Raw genomic sequence first — 16,390 nt, 5'->3', positions numbered from 1 at the left:
TTCAACACATTGAGCCTTCCTCATTGTCTTTCATGGTCAAACGTCTCCGCAATGCACTTATCCCACACAATGAATGTATCCGTTAATGATCTGAATACTCCAATTAACCTTCGGAAGCTATAAAATAGGGAGTGCAGGAGTCACTTTGGTCTTTCGAGTTTGCTACCCAATTCAATATAATGACGGCTGGCCCTTTATTTCCATACCGTACACCTGATCTCCCCTCATCCCTTTACTGTCTCTGAATCCTTGTTTATGTTCAGTGTCTTGGCTTTCAGGTACGAGCGCATTCGCCAGGTTCACCAGTCTCCGAGTGCAGACATTTATTGTCATCTCAGTGCAGAATGACCTGTCTGTACCTAATGCTGTGGTGCCTTGTTTTAAACACCACAGCCTGGGGAATTATCATCCCTGCTTGCAATTTGTCACACCCTGTTTTATATATCTCACTGAGATCTCCACTCATTTTCCTAAACTCCATGGAATATAGGCCCAGTCGCCCCAAGCTCTGCTTCCACAACAAGCCTGTAATTCCAGAGATCAGAAAGAGAAAATGCTGGAAAATCTCAGCAAGTCTGGCAACATATGTAAGGAGAAAAAAGAGCTGACGTTTCGAGACTAACTGACCCTTTGCAAAAGGCTTTGACAAAGGGTCAGTTAGACTCGAAACGTCAGCTCTTTTCTCTTCTTACAGATGCTGCCAGACTTGCTGAGATTTTCAAGCATTTTCTCTTTTCTGATTTCAGATTCCAGCATCCGCAGTAATTTGCTTTTAACCCCAGAGATCAGTCTTATCATCCTTCACTGCTCTCCTTGCTCTCCTTCAATGTCAGGTTAGCCCTTTATTAGGTACAGAGACCAAAACTGCATACAATATTGCACAATGTTCGAGATGGGGTCTCACTAAGGCCCTGTAGAGATGCAGTAAGACACCCTTACTCCTGGATTCAAATCCCCCTGAAATGAAGTCAGCATACCATTACCGTCCTAATTGCTTTCTGTCTCTGCATTATTGCTTTCAGTGATTGGTCAACAGGGAGATCCAAATCTTTTGCAATGTTACAGCTCCGCACTTGGTGGGTCTATGTACACTGGGCAGCGTGCCAATGCCATTCACCGTATTTACTTCTGTGTTTAGACCTCACTGCACTGCAGGGACCTCGGAGGGCTGCGCAGAATGAAACACCAAAAAGGAGCATGCGTCCCTGTGTAGATCAACACATTTCAAACAATCCCTTTTCAAACGATAGGCTGCAAAACTCGTGTTCCCACCAAAGGGCACACCGTCACCTATACTCACATTGGTCTCCATCTGCCATGTATTTTACCATTCACTCCACTTGTCTTAATCACCATGAAGCTGTTTTACAACCTCTTCACCCACTCACAATCCAACATCTGTCAGCTTTTGGGATATATTGTATTTGTTTCCCGTAACCAAATATTTAATGGGTATTGTGAACAGCTGGGACCCGAGCACCAATCCCTGTGAAACCTCAGCAATCTTCCTTTGTTCAGAAAATGTTGTTTTTCAAATTATTTATTTCGTAAATCTGTGTGCGACTGGCTGAGCCAGCATTTATTGCCTGTCCCGAGGAGCACTTGAGAAAGTGGTGGTGAGCTGCCTTGTTTAAACACTGCAATCCACTGTGGATTCAGTGATGGTATCACCATTGAATGCCAAGGGGCAGTGTTTAGAATCTATTTTAATGGCGATGGTCAGGGTCTGGCATTTGTGTGCGGCCTGAATATTACTTGCCATTGGCAGCCAGGAAACTGTCCAGATTTTGTTGCATTTGGACATGGCCTGCTTCAGTATCTGAGGAGTCACAAATGTTGCTGCACATTGTGCAATCCTTGGCGAACATCCCCACTTCTGACCTTAAAATAGAGGGAAGGTCATTAATGAAGCAGCCCTGAAGATGGTTATTCCGAGGCCACTGCCCGAGGGACTCCTACAGACTTGCCATGGAGCTGAGTTCACTTCCCTTTATCTTCCTACGTGTCAGGTTTGATTCGAACCAGCGTGGCGTTTGCCCGTGATACCCATTGATTCCAGTTTTGCTCAGGCCCCTTTATGCCACACTTGGTAGAAGGCAGTCTTATTTTAAAGAGCGGTTACTCTAATCCCACCTCTGGAATTCAGCTCTTTTGTCCATTTTTGAACCAATGTAATGAGGTCAGAAGCTGAGTGGCCCTGGTGGATTCCAGTTTATTGCTGAGCAGGTGCTGCTTGAAAGCACTGAGACATTCTAACACTTTACTGAAGGGTTGGTAATTGGCCGGATTGGATTTGTTCTGTTTTTTTCTATATAGGAGACACTTGGGTAATTTTTCACACAATCGGGTAGATGTCGTTGTTGTAACGATATTGGAACAGCTTAGTTAGGGCAGTGACAAGGTCTAGAGAACAAGCTTTCAGTATTATACCCAGAGTGTTGTCAGCATGTGTCCACTTTGAGTATCCAGAGTCTCCGTTTCTGGATATCGTGTGGAGTGAATCGAATTGGCTGATGACTGGTCACTGAATTGTTGAGGACCAACTGAAGGAGGCCGAGATGGATCATCCACTCAGCATTTCTGCCTGAAGATTGTTGCGAATGCATCAGTGTTATCTTATACACTGAAGTGCTAGGCCCTTCCATCATTAAGGATGGGGATATTTGTGGAATCTCCTCCTCCAATGACATGTTTAATTGTCCATAACTATTCTCGACTAGATGTGGAAGGACTCCAGAGCTTAGATCTGAACCGTAGCTTGTGGGATGGCTTAGCTCTCTCTATCACTTATTGCTTATGCTGTTTGGCACACGCGTTGTCCTAGTTGGTGGTTTCACCAGGCTGACACCTCATTGTCAGGTATGGCCGGTGTTGCTCCTGCCATCATGCACTCCACCTTGAACCAATGTTGATTCTCTGGCTTGATGGTAATTAGATTAGATTACTTACAGCGTGGAAACAGGCCCTTCGGCCCAACAAGTCCCCACCGACCCGCCGAAGCGCAACCCACCCATACCCCCACGTTACCCATTACCTAACACTACGGGCAATTTAGCATGGACAATTCACCTGACCCGCACATCTTTGGACTATGGGAGGAAACCGGAGTACCCGAAGGAAACCCACGCAGACAGGGGGAGAATGTGCAAACTCCACACAGTCAGTCGCCTGAGGCGGGAATTGAACCTGGGTCTCTGGCGCTGTGAGGCAGCAGTGCGAACCACTGTGCCACCGTGCCGCCCAGAATTGTTGTGAGGGGGATCTGCCAGGACATGTGGTTGCGCTGGAGTGCAATCCTGCTGCTATTGCTGACGCACAGCACCTTATGGAAACCCAGACTTGAGCTGCTAGATGTGTTTGAAGTTGGTCTTATTTAGCACGGTGACAGTGCCACTCAAAATGATGGAAGCTATTCTCAATGTGAAGGTGTGACTTTGTCTTGACAATGACTACGCGGTGTTCACTCTTACCGATACTGTCATGGGCAGATACTTCTGCAGCTGGCAGGTTAATAAGGATGTGGTCAAGTATGTATTTTCCTCTTGTTGGTTCCTTTATCACCTGCCATAGGCCAGCCGAGCAGTTATATCATTTAGGAGCCGACCAGCTTATTCAGCAATGCTGCTGCAGAGCCAGTCTTGTGGTGTACATTAAAATTCCCCCACCCAGAGTCCATTTTGCGCCCTTGCCACCCTCAGTGTTTCCTCCAGATGGTGTTCAGCATGATTCATCTGTTGAGAGAGGCTTGTACATGGCAATCCACAGGAGGTTTCCTTTCCCATGTGTAAACTAACGCCGTGAGATTTCATGGGATAGAGTCACTGTTGCAATCCCTTTCCAACTGTAGCCCACTGTGCCGCCATGTCTGTTGTGTCTGCCCTGCTGGTGAGGCAGGAGATATTCGGAGAAGGTGATGGGGTGATTGTGACATAGTCATACTCACAGAATCAAACCTTTCAGACAATGTCAGGATGTTGCTTGACGAGTCTGTTTATTTCTATTCACTGTTTCCTGCCAGCTGTCCCATTCTGGAAACATGGCCATATATTTGCCCCAATCCACCAAGATTTGATTTTGCAAACTGGGTTTGTGAGCTTTACCAAACCTTTTCTGAAAATCCAAACGTTTTACATCCATTGCTTCTCTTTCATTTGTCTCCCAGTCTGTTTCTCAAACATAATTCCCATTTCATAAACGTATGTTAGTGTTGGATATGACCATTACTTTCAGTCCCAAGAATTTCTCCTGCAACATTTACTTACTATGTTCTATGTTCCATGTACTAGATATTTTTCCACACCAGACTTGGTTTTCCTCGTATTGTTAGAAAGTTCTGTGAAGACAGGACTGAGGTAATAGCTGCATAGTTCTGCCAATTCCCTTTCCCCATTGCCCATTCTCTGGTTTCAGATTGTAAGGAAGCTGGACTTGTTTTCTCATACTTCTCACATTGACATAATTTGACAAGCTATTACAGTTCACTCTTATTACCCTTGTGAATATATTCTTCAGAAACCCATCAATTCCTGCCTTAGGCAGATCAATGACTGACCTTGCACAGCCATACACTCTCAGGAGTATATATTCTTTACTTTATGAAATACAGCACAATCTAGAATAGCCCCACTTTCCTACTCCAGGCCCATAGCTGGGAATGCTATGACACTTTAAATTGCTCCTCCAAGCACTTTTTAATGGCTGTGAGGATTCCCGTGATAACTCTCCTTCCAGGAATTAAATTTCTGACCACAACACCCACTGGGTAAAAAAAAATACTATATTTTAATCCTCACTAAATCGCAAATCATTCATTTTAAAAGTCTGCTCCCTTGTTCTTGACTCTCTGACTAAAAGGAACAGCTGCTGTCTATCTCCCCTCTCCATGCCCCGAGTAATCTTATCCTTCTGAATCTCGTCCCCCTCAGCCTTCTCTGCTCCAAAGTAAGCAATCCGAGTTTATCCAGCCTCTCTCCATAACTGATGTGCTCCATCCCAGGGAACATCATGGTGAATCTTCTCAGCATACCCTCCAGTACCATCACGTCCTTGCTGTAATGTGGTTCTCATAATTGCACACAGTTCTCCATCTTGGCCTAACCAAATCCGCGTACACCTCTTATTATCTCCGCACCGATTAATAAAAGCTACACCCAAGGTCAACTTCTCAACTAATGTATTACCCTGTCCAGTCACATTCAGGGAAGTGTGGAGAAGCAGCCGCTGATCTTCCTAGTTTGTTGCTATTCATTCAGTCTTCCCTGTATGGTTCCTTCTTCCAAAGTACATCACATCATATTTTTCAGGTTTACATTCCATCTGTCATTGATCTGCCCATCTGACCAATCCACGTCTATCTTTTTGTAACATAAGACCTTCCTGCTCACTACCAACCAACCGGGCGAACACAAACTTACTTGTCACAATCCTGCCCCCTTCACCCACCCCCCTCCATTCACTTCTGCACCATTTTGAATACCACAAACAATAAAGTATTCAGCACCGATCCCTGTGGTGCAATAGGGGATCCTGTTCTCCAGTCACACAAACAGCCTTCTCCCACCACCCTCTGTCTCCCGCCAGTAAGACAATTTCGTTGTAATTTGTCAAGTTATCCTTGATTCCATGAGATTTTACTTTATTTTTCACTTTCCCATATGGAGTTTTGCCCAAGGCTTTGCTGCAAAACTAATTAAGCAACTTCCTCAAACGAATTAAAATTCGTTCGGTGTGACTTCCCTCTGATAAAGTCACGATTATTATCCCTGATCAAGCCTTGCCATTCTGATTGGGTTTCAATTTTGTCTTTCCCGATTTTCTCTAGTAGTGTCCCTAACAGTAATCTAATACTTGTTTGTCTATAGTTCCCTGGTCTATCTCTCCCATCCTTATTGTAAAGTGGAATCGAATTAGCTGTTCTCCAGAGCTCTGGTACTTCCCCTATGGTCGGATTCTAATTAAATGTGTCATTCAGAGTCTTTCCTCCCTTGTCTCCCACCATAGCCTGTGATAAAACTCATTCAGACTTTGCAATCAGTCCAATTTCCTACCAACCAAAGCCTCAAATTCCTGCTCGCATTTTACATCAGTCTGTTCAAGAGCTTCCCAATCCATCTTCTTGAATTCTGTCCCTGCATCCTCCTTCTGCCAAGTAAAACAGATGTGAAGCCTCGTGACACAATCCATCAATGTTCTCCAGCTTCATACACAGATTGACCCCTTGGTTTCTGATGGACACTAACTGTTCACTGATTATACTGTTCTACTTGTCCGTGTAGAATATCATGGGATTCTCCCGAATGGCGCCTGTGCACTTCACCATGTCCCTCTCTTATTGAGTCCCCTCTGTGTTTCTAAGTTTCTAAGATTCACTACGATCACCTCTCATTATTTGAAATTCGAGATTACAGGCTGAGTTTTCCAATCAGACAATCTTGCCATTTTCGGGATTAATCTGGAGAATGCCTTTTGCAGTTCCTCTGTACTCAATATATTCTTTCTAAGATGGGGACTCCAAAACAGGAAAAGCTACGGCAAGTTTTCGTCTCAGCAACACGCTATGCAACGGGTGCACGACATCTTCTATTTTCCAATTACATTCATATGAACGTAAACCTAATTTTTACTTTCCAATTTGAATATGTTCTTCCCAATACCTTTTGCTTTAATTTTTCTTATGATACAAGTGTGTGGGTTCTTTAAAAAAACCTGCTGAATATCCAAATATACATTATCCATTGGTTCCTCATTGATAATGTATGCAAGTATCAACTTCAAAACATTCCCAAAAAAAAGTTTGCGACTTATGGTTTTCTTTTCATTGATGCAGGAACATACTCCCCAATTTTGCCATTACCTTCTGTATATCTAGGAACACGTTCTTTGTAATAGAGTCCAACAGACACCCGACTGCAGATGACAAGTTACCTGGTCTGTAGTTCACCGCTCTCCATCTTCATCCTTTTTTAAACTGGTGGATAATATTTATAACCGTCCCTTATATCTATTGGCTACCTGTTCTTCCGGAATGTGTTGGAAAATAACGTGGAAATCCGTAATGAAATCAATATGACTTGCTGCTTCCACTGCAATTTTTGTTTGCAGTAAATCTGATCTGTCAGATTTGTCAACACTCAAATGCTACCTCATCACTGATAAGAATGATTTTAGACTTATTTACGCAAGTCCCATTGTCACTTGGTATTTCTTGGAGAATGTCTGGATATTCTTCCCTGAAGACAGACGGAAAGAAACTGTATCTTTTTTTCCTGTAATGTCTCTGTTCCTTATAATAAATTACCCTTTCCACACACTCACTTTTCCACATTTGACCTTGTTTTTAGTTTTGTTTCATACATTGTTAGAAACTTTTTAGCAGTTTTTATGTTTTTATTTTGTTCGCTTGCTTTTTCTCTTTATGATGGTTTTTCTCAGTATTGTTGCCCTCCTTTGTTGGGTCCTACATTACTTTGAATCCATTGGTTTACTACAATATCTGACATTTTTCTCAGCTGCTTCCTTTGATCTAATAGATCGATGAGGCGTGTGTGTGAAAGTGATAGGTCGGAGAGGAGGGTGGAGTGGATAGGTGGTAAGGAAGATGGACACATAGGAACTTTCAAGTGGACGGTCCAGAGTTGGAAGGTTCGACTGGCATAAAGTGGGAGGAGGGGAAATGGGGAAACTGGTGAAATCCACATTGATCCCGTGTGGTTGGAGGGTCCCGTGGCGGATGATGAGGCGTACTTCCTCCATTACTCAGGTGGTTAGGATTTGGCGATAGAGGAGGCCCAGGACGTGCATGTCCTTGGTAGAGTGGGAGGGGGATTAAAGTGTTCAGCCACAAGGTGGTCAAGTTGGCCAGTGTGGCTGTAACAGAGATGGTCTCTGGAACTATCCACAAGTTGACGTCCTCTCTTGCCACTGGAGAGAAGACCATATCTGGTTTAATGGATGCAGTAGATGAGGCGTTCTGTCTCCCTTCATCACCTATTACTTTCAACCCGCCACACACACTTCACATATATCTCTCAGCCCCTCGGCCCACAAGCCTCATTCTTGATGAAGGGCTTATGCCTGAAACGTCGATTTTCATGCTACTAATATGCTGCCTATTCAGCTATGATTTTCTAGCACCACATTCTTCGACTCTGATCTCTAGTTCTGCAGTCTCCACTTTCTCCTCACACCTTCTTGGAATGCATGACTCAGATTAATAACGGTTACTTCAATTTAAGCAACAACTGTCGTGTACTCAAACATCAGAAAACCAATAGAGACAGCACGGTGGGTCATTGTCGAGCACTGCTGCCTTACAACAACAGGGACCCCGTTTGATTACAGCCTTGGGTGACTGTCTGTGTGGAGTTTACACATACTCACCGCGTCTGCATGGGTTTCCTCCGGGTGCTCCGGTTTCCTCACACAGTCCAAAGATGTGCAGGTCAGGTGAATTGGCCATATTAAACTGCCCATAACTGTAGGTGCATTAATCAGAGGGAAACTGGTCTGGGTGGTTTACTCTTTGGAGGGTTGATGTGGACATTTTGGCCCGAAGTGCCTGTTTCCAAACTGTAGCGAACCTAATATCAAATAAAATGTTGAGGTCACTATTTCCAAAAGTGGGCGGCACGGTGGCACAGTGGTTAGCACTGCTGCCTCACAGCGCCTGAGATCCGGGTTCAATTCCTGACTCAGGCGACTGACTGCGTGGAGTTTGCACGTTCTCCCCGTGTCTGCGTGGGTTTCCTCCGGGTGCTCTGGTTTCCTCCCACAGTCACAAAGATGTGCAGGTCAGGTGAATTGGCCATGCTAAATTGCCCGTAGTGTTAGGTAAGGGGTAAATGTATGGGTGGGTTGCGCTTCGGCGGGTCGGTGTGGACTTGTTGGGCCGAAGGGCCTGTTTCCACACTGTAAGTAATCTAATCTAATCTAATTTGCAGCAAAGTTTTCAATTAGCTCTTCTGATCATCGAACACCAATTCCTAAATAACCTGATCTCGACCTCGGTGCTCGAAATAATGTTAATGCAAGCCATCTCACGCATGCTCATGAAATCCATTTTTCCCAACATTAGCATTCAGTTGGGTTAACAAAGCTTAGATATAATTTAAACAGTACATTATTACTGTAGTACACACAAACGTGTATATCCCATTTCCTGTTTTATAACACGCCCAACGTTTGGATTGCAGCTTTCACTTTGACATGTCACTCCCATCAATGCTTGCTTTTCATTGCTGTTTCTGAGCTCTACCTTACATGATTCAGTGAAGCCTCAGTGAAGTTGGCTCTGGGGAGATTAACGGTAGAAGTCATCTCGCCACGTTATCTTTACATTTCACAAGACTTGTGAGATTTTTTTCCAGATCTCCCATTACGCTAGTGGAATAGAGAAGGACAATGATCTTTCAGCAATGCTGTATATTCCCCAGATAGCTGAGACTGCTCTAACTTGGGTGGGGACCTTACTGATAATGCTTTGCTGCTGCACAGGGTCTTAGTGAGATCACATCTGGAGTAGTGTGTCCAGATTTAATCTCCTCACTGAGGAAAGGATATTGTTACATTGGAAGCAGTTCTGAGATGGTTTCCTCAACTGTTTCGTGGAATGAGGCTGTTAGTTTATCATGAAAGGATGGTCAAGTTTATCTAATGCACATTGGACTTTCGAAGAATGAAAGATGGTCTTATTTCAGCATAGATGACCAGAAGGAGTCAGCAACAGAAGCCAATTATACACATAATGGATAAATCCATGCCATCCTCCAGTCTGTTACACGTGGACAACAGAAGGATATTCAGGCATTGTTACACAAGAACAGGACGAGGCTATTCAGTTCCTGGAGCCTGATATGCAGTTACAGGAAGAGGCTAATGAGCCCTTCGAGCCGATAACGCTGGACCCAGAGTAGGCGATAATGGACCAGTATCCTATTACACAGCGAAATAATCGGTCCAGTCATCCTCCTCAAGTCTGTTACACAGGAATTGGAAGAGACCACACAGTGACTGGAGATTGTTACACTGGGATAACAGGAGGCCATTCAGCCCCACTAAGCCTACAAAAGTGAATTGGATAAGGATGTAAACTGTCTGAGACTTTTTTTATGAGAAAGGAGGAAGCAATTCAGGCACATGTGAATTGTAAGGGAACAGGAGAAGACCAATCACTCCCTCGGTCCCATCTTAGGGATGCATGAGGAGACCTTTCAGTTTCTCCAGCCTGTTACGGAGGAATAAGAGAAGACCCATCATCCCCTCGAGTTGTTACACAGCAACAGGAAGATTCCAAAATCCCCCATGGCTCTTACACAGCAATTGGAGAAGATCTCTTACAGCCTTATGCCTGTTAAACAGGAATTCAATGGAAAGGTAAATGCTTTCGAAAGGGAACAACTTATAATAACTGTTTACATTAGGGAGTAAAGTTTAAATATCAACTATGGTAATTTAAGGCAAATCGTTTGAATCCATTGTTCAGGACATTTGCAAAGTTAAGCCACAATCTGTCTGAGTCAACACGTTTTTATGAAGGATAAATCGTGTTCGAATTGTTTGCTTGATTTATTTAAAGATATCATAAACAAGTTGGATAGTGGGAATCCTGGAGATGGACTACATCTGGTCTTCCAGAAGGGATTGGATACATTGCTTCTCCAAAGAGTAAGCAGTAAGATCAGAAAACATGGGTTTAGGAGAAATTTATTAGCTTGGATGGAGGATTGTGAACCAACAAATGCAGTCAGGTGGAAGAAATGTGTCATTTTCTTTTGACAAATATACTTTGTGGGATGCCATAGATTTCGGTACTCATGCCTGGACTATTTGTCATCAATATTATTACACGGTTGACAGGATAGAAAACATTGTCACCAACGTTTCAGATGACACTAAAATCGGTGGGAAATTACTTCGGAATGAAGATGTAAGAGGTCTAAAATCAATATGGAAAGATTGGGTGAATGGGCTAACATTTGGCAATGAAAATTAAAGTGAATAACTATGAGATTATTAAATTTGGCCAGCGAAATAGAAAGATAAATTATTATCCAAATGGCGAGAAACTTCAAAGTGCACAGGTAAAGCGGGATCTAAGTGTTGATGTGCATTTCACAGAAACCCTCCATGCAGCTACAGCAAGAAATGGGAAAGGCAAGCGTAGGTTCAGTTTTATTTGTAGTAATGTAGGGAGTGTTGCTGTAGCTGTGTAAGACATTCGTGAAGCTGCAAATGGAATACCGTTTGGGTGAGGAATGATACATTTGCATTGTAGGTAACTCAGAAGATCTTCATCAGAATCATTCCAGAGATGAGGGTTTTGTCTTATGAAGAGAGATTGAGTAGTTCAGGCCGATATGCTCAAGTGTAAAATAGCGAACGGAGATGTTATTGTAGTCTGCAAAATGCTAAAAGTAATTGAAAGCGTAGATGTGCAGTGGATTTTTTTTCATGTGCCGCAATCTACAACAACAGACCAGAAGAATGGAAATGGCAGAAAAGTGGAACAGGGGCCGCGATGACATCAGCCATGCTTATATTCAATGGTGGAGCAGACTGGAGTGGCTGGATTACTGACTGATGTTCCTTCTTATTTAGCCCTTCGAATGTGTTACAAAAGAATGGGGAGGACCGGTTGTCAAACCGGAAGCAGGCACTCCGGATAAATCAGTCTAAATCAGTTTGACAGACCATCACCAGTGATATGTCACCCACTCCTGCCTGCAAAGTTCCAGATCACAGAAGCTGAATGAAACAGTGACCCTAACAGTCACTGGCAGCACCATCCTCCCCCTGGTGTGAAGCTGCAAGTCGTGTTGAAGGTGGTGATACCGCTCTGTGACCAGCTCCTTGTTCATCTGAGTCCCCTCACACTCTGCTCCTGGGTTAAGTTGAGCTTGGGAAGCTGTTCCTGGAAAATCCGGGGTGGATACAGCAGATCCCTTTCCCCACACACACTCACTCCGTGGTTTCAGAGCTTCCCCTCTCTACAGCCTCTACTCCATTTGTTGTTCGTGTTACAGACCCAGATGCTGTAACGACAGTCCCCATGCTCCAATCAGAGTTGTCATCAAATCCTTACGTCTCCCTGAATGTGTGAGGCAGCTCACAGCACAACCTCCAGCAAACCATCCCCAGCACCTCCACTAACTTTTCAATAATAGGAGCCAGTTAGAAGCCCCTGAGTTATGAGAGTTATGGATCAGACGAGATCCCCATTAAATATTATAAGAAGGTTGCTTCAGGCCAAACGTTTCCTTATTTTAACCGTAGATATGAAGTGCGAAGCAAAATACAATCTATTCAAGCTCTTTAGTTAAAATACAATCAAAGAAAAGAACAATTGGGTTAGCTTATATGTTGGAACACATGCATAAAAAATAGATGCAGTATCTTCTTGGTACGCACTGCTTGGCACAAAGGTAAACTCAAACACAGATTCTTACATTCAGTTTTTCAATCTAAAAAGAAACTACATTAGAAGTGATCTCAGTGAGAAGAGCAGCTGGGGATCATGCGTTGAAACATCCAACCCTTCTGGGACCCCAAGCAGCCGCTGAATGCTGCAGCTAAAAACGATACGGGAAAACCTGGTGTGGGAGAGCTGGTCACTGCCTTTCCATTGTTCCCACCGTTTTAATAAAACCTAAAGGCCTCCTCAGGTATTTACTTGAATCGTTTTCAGGTGGCCTTTCAGCATCTCAGTCTTTAAGATCTGTCTTCAAAGAAGACCAAGAGAAAATAATCTTTTTAAAGTGACAGTATCGTAAAACTTCCCCTTTGATAAAAAAAACTATCAATATACAACTATAGCTTAATTTTTAGCCCCTTATTCTTATTATATTAGTAGTCTACAATACCTATATACGACATTGACACTAAGCATGCAAGCATTCATAGCCCATTTTATTTCAGTCAGTTTACTCCTACCACAGAATGCCTCTGTCTTTCTTCATCCAAGTCTCGACAACTTGGCAGCAAGTACGGTTTCTCGTCCTATCACCTGTACAATTTCCAAATTGAGTGGCAACAATAGCAACTTCTATCTGGACAGACTGGAAGTATTTGTTTACTTACAGTGTGGAAACAGGCCCTTTGGCCCAACCAGTCCACATCAAACATCCAAAGAATAACCCACCCAGGCCCATTTCCCTCTGACTAATTGACCTAACATTGTAGACAATTTAGCATGGCCAATTCACCTAAACTGCACATCGTTGGAGGAAACCCACGCAGACACAGGGAGAATATGCAAGCTCCACCCAGATAGTCACCCAAGGCTGGGATCGAAGCTGTGACCCTGGTGCTGTGAGGCAGCAGTGCTATCCACTGAGCCACTGTGTCAGAGTATTTTTTTCCAAAAACGTATACATGTTATGATCAATGTATAGATTTGGCTCAGACATATTATTGGCAATTTAAAAGCTGAAATGTTGCAACGCCGACACCAAGTTCAAGGCCTCCTTTCTAATTGTGAAATATTTCTGCTGATGGTTTCACCGGACACTCCAACCACACGTGACCTAATGGAGTACTTCGCATCTCTCTCACAGTCTTTCTGAATGACATGTCTCCTCAAGTCTCAACTTAAAACATGCTTCTGTACCTCTTAATGCTGTAACCCTTTACCTGCTACTCCTGGCCTACGCCAGTAAACCTTACGCTCACAGGTATATGTTTTAAGAAGATCTCGCCCAATCTTCCCAATCCCTCAAAGAAGCCAAACTTTGACTTATGGACCAACTTATCATCATCAGCCATTTCAGCTTCTAATCTTGCCATTTTAACTCTCTGCTCTTCCACACGAGTTCTCACGACTGCAGGAAGTGAATGTTTGAACTCCTCTAAAGTAAGAATCTCTTTAATAGTGCCATCGGTTTGCTCTGCTTTTAATACCCTGATTCAACTTTCAAAATTTTTTGTTTGATTCTTTCAAACTCAATGTACGTTTAACCAGGGACCTGAAACACTGTAAGCTTTTGGAACAAGTTCATATAATCTTCAGACGGCTTTCTTCAGCTCCTTATACTCCCCAGATATCTCCTCCGATAATGATGCAAATGCCTCACTCCTTATACCTACCAGCTTTGTTTGGATCAACTAAATCCACATAGTCACTTCCCACTGCATTCGTGTAACCACTTTCTCAATTGAAAATTAAAAAAACCTCTACATCCTTCTCATCAAATGTCGACAATGTCTTGATAGTGAGGAGTTGCTCATCCTCACTATCCTGCTCATCCAGCTACCGTCTACCTTCATCTCCACCCTGCTAAGGCGACTGTCTTCTCAAATTGCTAACGTTTGAAGTTGAAACTCTCCCGCTTTCTGCTTTTCTTCTTTCTGTCTTTCTTCTTCCTCTCCTTTCCTTTCAATTCTACTTTTAATATATTTCAAACTGTTCCAATTCCTTTTTCTGTTCAAGCGGTCTCATCTGCAATTGAATTCTAGCCATTTCCAAATGCGAAGCTATAGCTGTAATTATCTCTCCCTTTCTCACAAACTCAAATCCTGTGTGTCTGTCAAATCTAACAGCTTTGCCTTGATCACGTTTTGTAAAATCCGAACTTCACTTCTTCTACACTCAGAGAACTCAGAGAAACAAAAAGAACCATTACTACACAAAGCACTGTTCAAACAAACCGAATTCCAACACTCTGAGCAAAAGGCATTAACAATTACTGGACGCCACCTTTGAGCTCAACAATCTCCCTGTGCACATTCTCCCCGTTCCCACGTGGATTTCCTCCAGATGCTCCATTTTCCTCCCACAGCCCAAAAGATGTGCAGGTTAGGTGAATTGGCCGTGTTAGATTGTCTTACTGTTCAGGGATGTGTGGATTAGTTGCATTAGTCAGGGGTAAATATGGAGTAAAAGGGTAGTGGAATGGGTCTGGATAGTTTACTCTTCGGTGGATTAGTAAGAACTTGTTGGGTCAAGTGGCCTGCTTCCACACTGTCGGGATTCAAATCTTGATCCGCATTTGGAATTGTGGATTTCGAACTGGACAAGAGTCCCAAGCATGCTACGGACCAGACCAGACCGCTGTAAAATATTTTAAGATGGTAGCTTGGACGCTAACATTGTCTTATTGTAAAGGTAGATATGAAGTGGGTGTTTCAGATGCGATGTGGCTGGTCAAACCACTCAACTTTAAGCAAAGCACAATTTATTTAAACACTCTCATAAAAATACAAATAAAGAGAAGAGGAATTTAGAGTAACTTAACTGCTAGCAACTTTACAGAATAAGAGATACAGTACTTCCTACTCATGAAATGTTCCAATGTACTAACTTCCCATAAACTCATTCCTTGTCAAAAAGATACCTCCAAGGCCATTCAGTCTTGCATGCAGTTCGCCAATTGAGGAGGAAACAGCATCAAGACAGATTTCATAGAGAGTAGCAGCTCGGGACAATTGATTGAAACATGCAACCCTTCTCTGACCCCAAGCATGTGGTGGCTGCCAGAGCCCATAAAGACTGGAAAGCCTGGTTTGTGCGTGCTGGCCATTGTTACCAGTGTTTACATAATAAAAAAACCTAAATGCCCCCTAAGTTATTTACTTGAGTCAGCAGGCAATTCGGTCTTTAAGATCTCTCTTAAAAGAAAAGGAGAAAATATCTTTCTTTACAGTGAGAGCATTGTCGGCGATTTTAGATACCAGGTCATTTACAATAATACTCAAGGGGCTTCCTTGAGTTAAAGACCAGGCCATCAGCTGAGAGGGACAAACAGGCGGTTCATTGGACAGGCACAAACCAAGTTTCAACGACGTGAGTCAAAGCTGCTGAAATCTACTGTCCAACATGGAGCACCACATTGGATACATCTGGAAGTTAAGAGTCGCCCAATCCATACACCCCTGCCCATGGAGCACCACATGGGCCACCGCGAGAAATGAACAACAATCTGACACACACCCCTGTCCATGGCGAACAACATGGGACACACCGGCAAGTGAACAACAGCTTGACACACACCATTTCATTGTTTCTGAGCTCCACAATGCCAGCACTCGATGCTCCAAGGAGCCAAAAACCAGGCCATGGAAGTTATAGAGGGACAGAGAGCTTCACATTAAAGACAGAAACAGTTAGTTTGCGATATTGTTGTGGAAATATGGTGAAAAAGGCAGGGCATTGCAACGAATTGGAGGAATGAACCCGTCGAGACTAAAATTGCAAAAATGAGTACATTGAATAAAAGGGTTGTCAGATCAGCTCAAATGGTTTGTTTCATGATATTCTGAATCTGCTTCACAGAACACTTCAAACAACATAAACTGGGACAAGGTGACTTGCATAGAGAGCTGTGCAGGCCAAGCTAGTGCATTTCTCAGTAAACTACACTATCTGCCCAGCATGGGAAGTATTGCAAAACTTACATAT

Source organism: Hemiscyllium ocellatum, chromosome 48 (assembly GCF_020745735.1).
Source record: "Hemiscyllium ocellatum isolate sHemOce1 chromosome 48, sHemOce1.pat.X.cur, whole genome shotgun sequence".
Lineage (NCBI taxonomy): Eukaryota > Metazoa > Chordata > Chondrichthyes > Orectolobiformes > Hemiscylliidae > Hemiscyllium > Hemiscyllium ocellatum.
The sequence above is the reverse complement of the archived record's forward strand: the minus strand, read 5'-3'. Positions refer to the sequence as shown.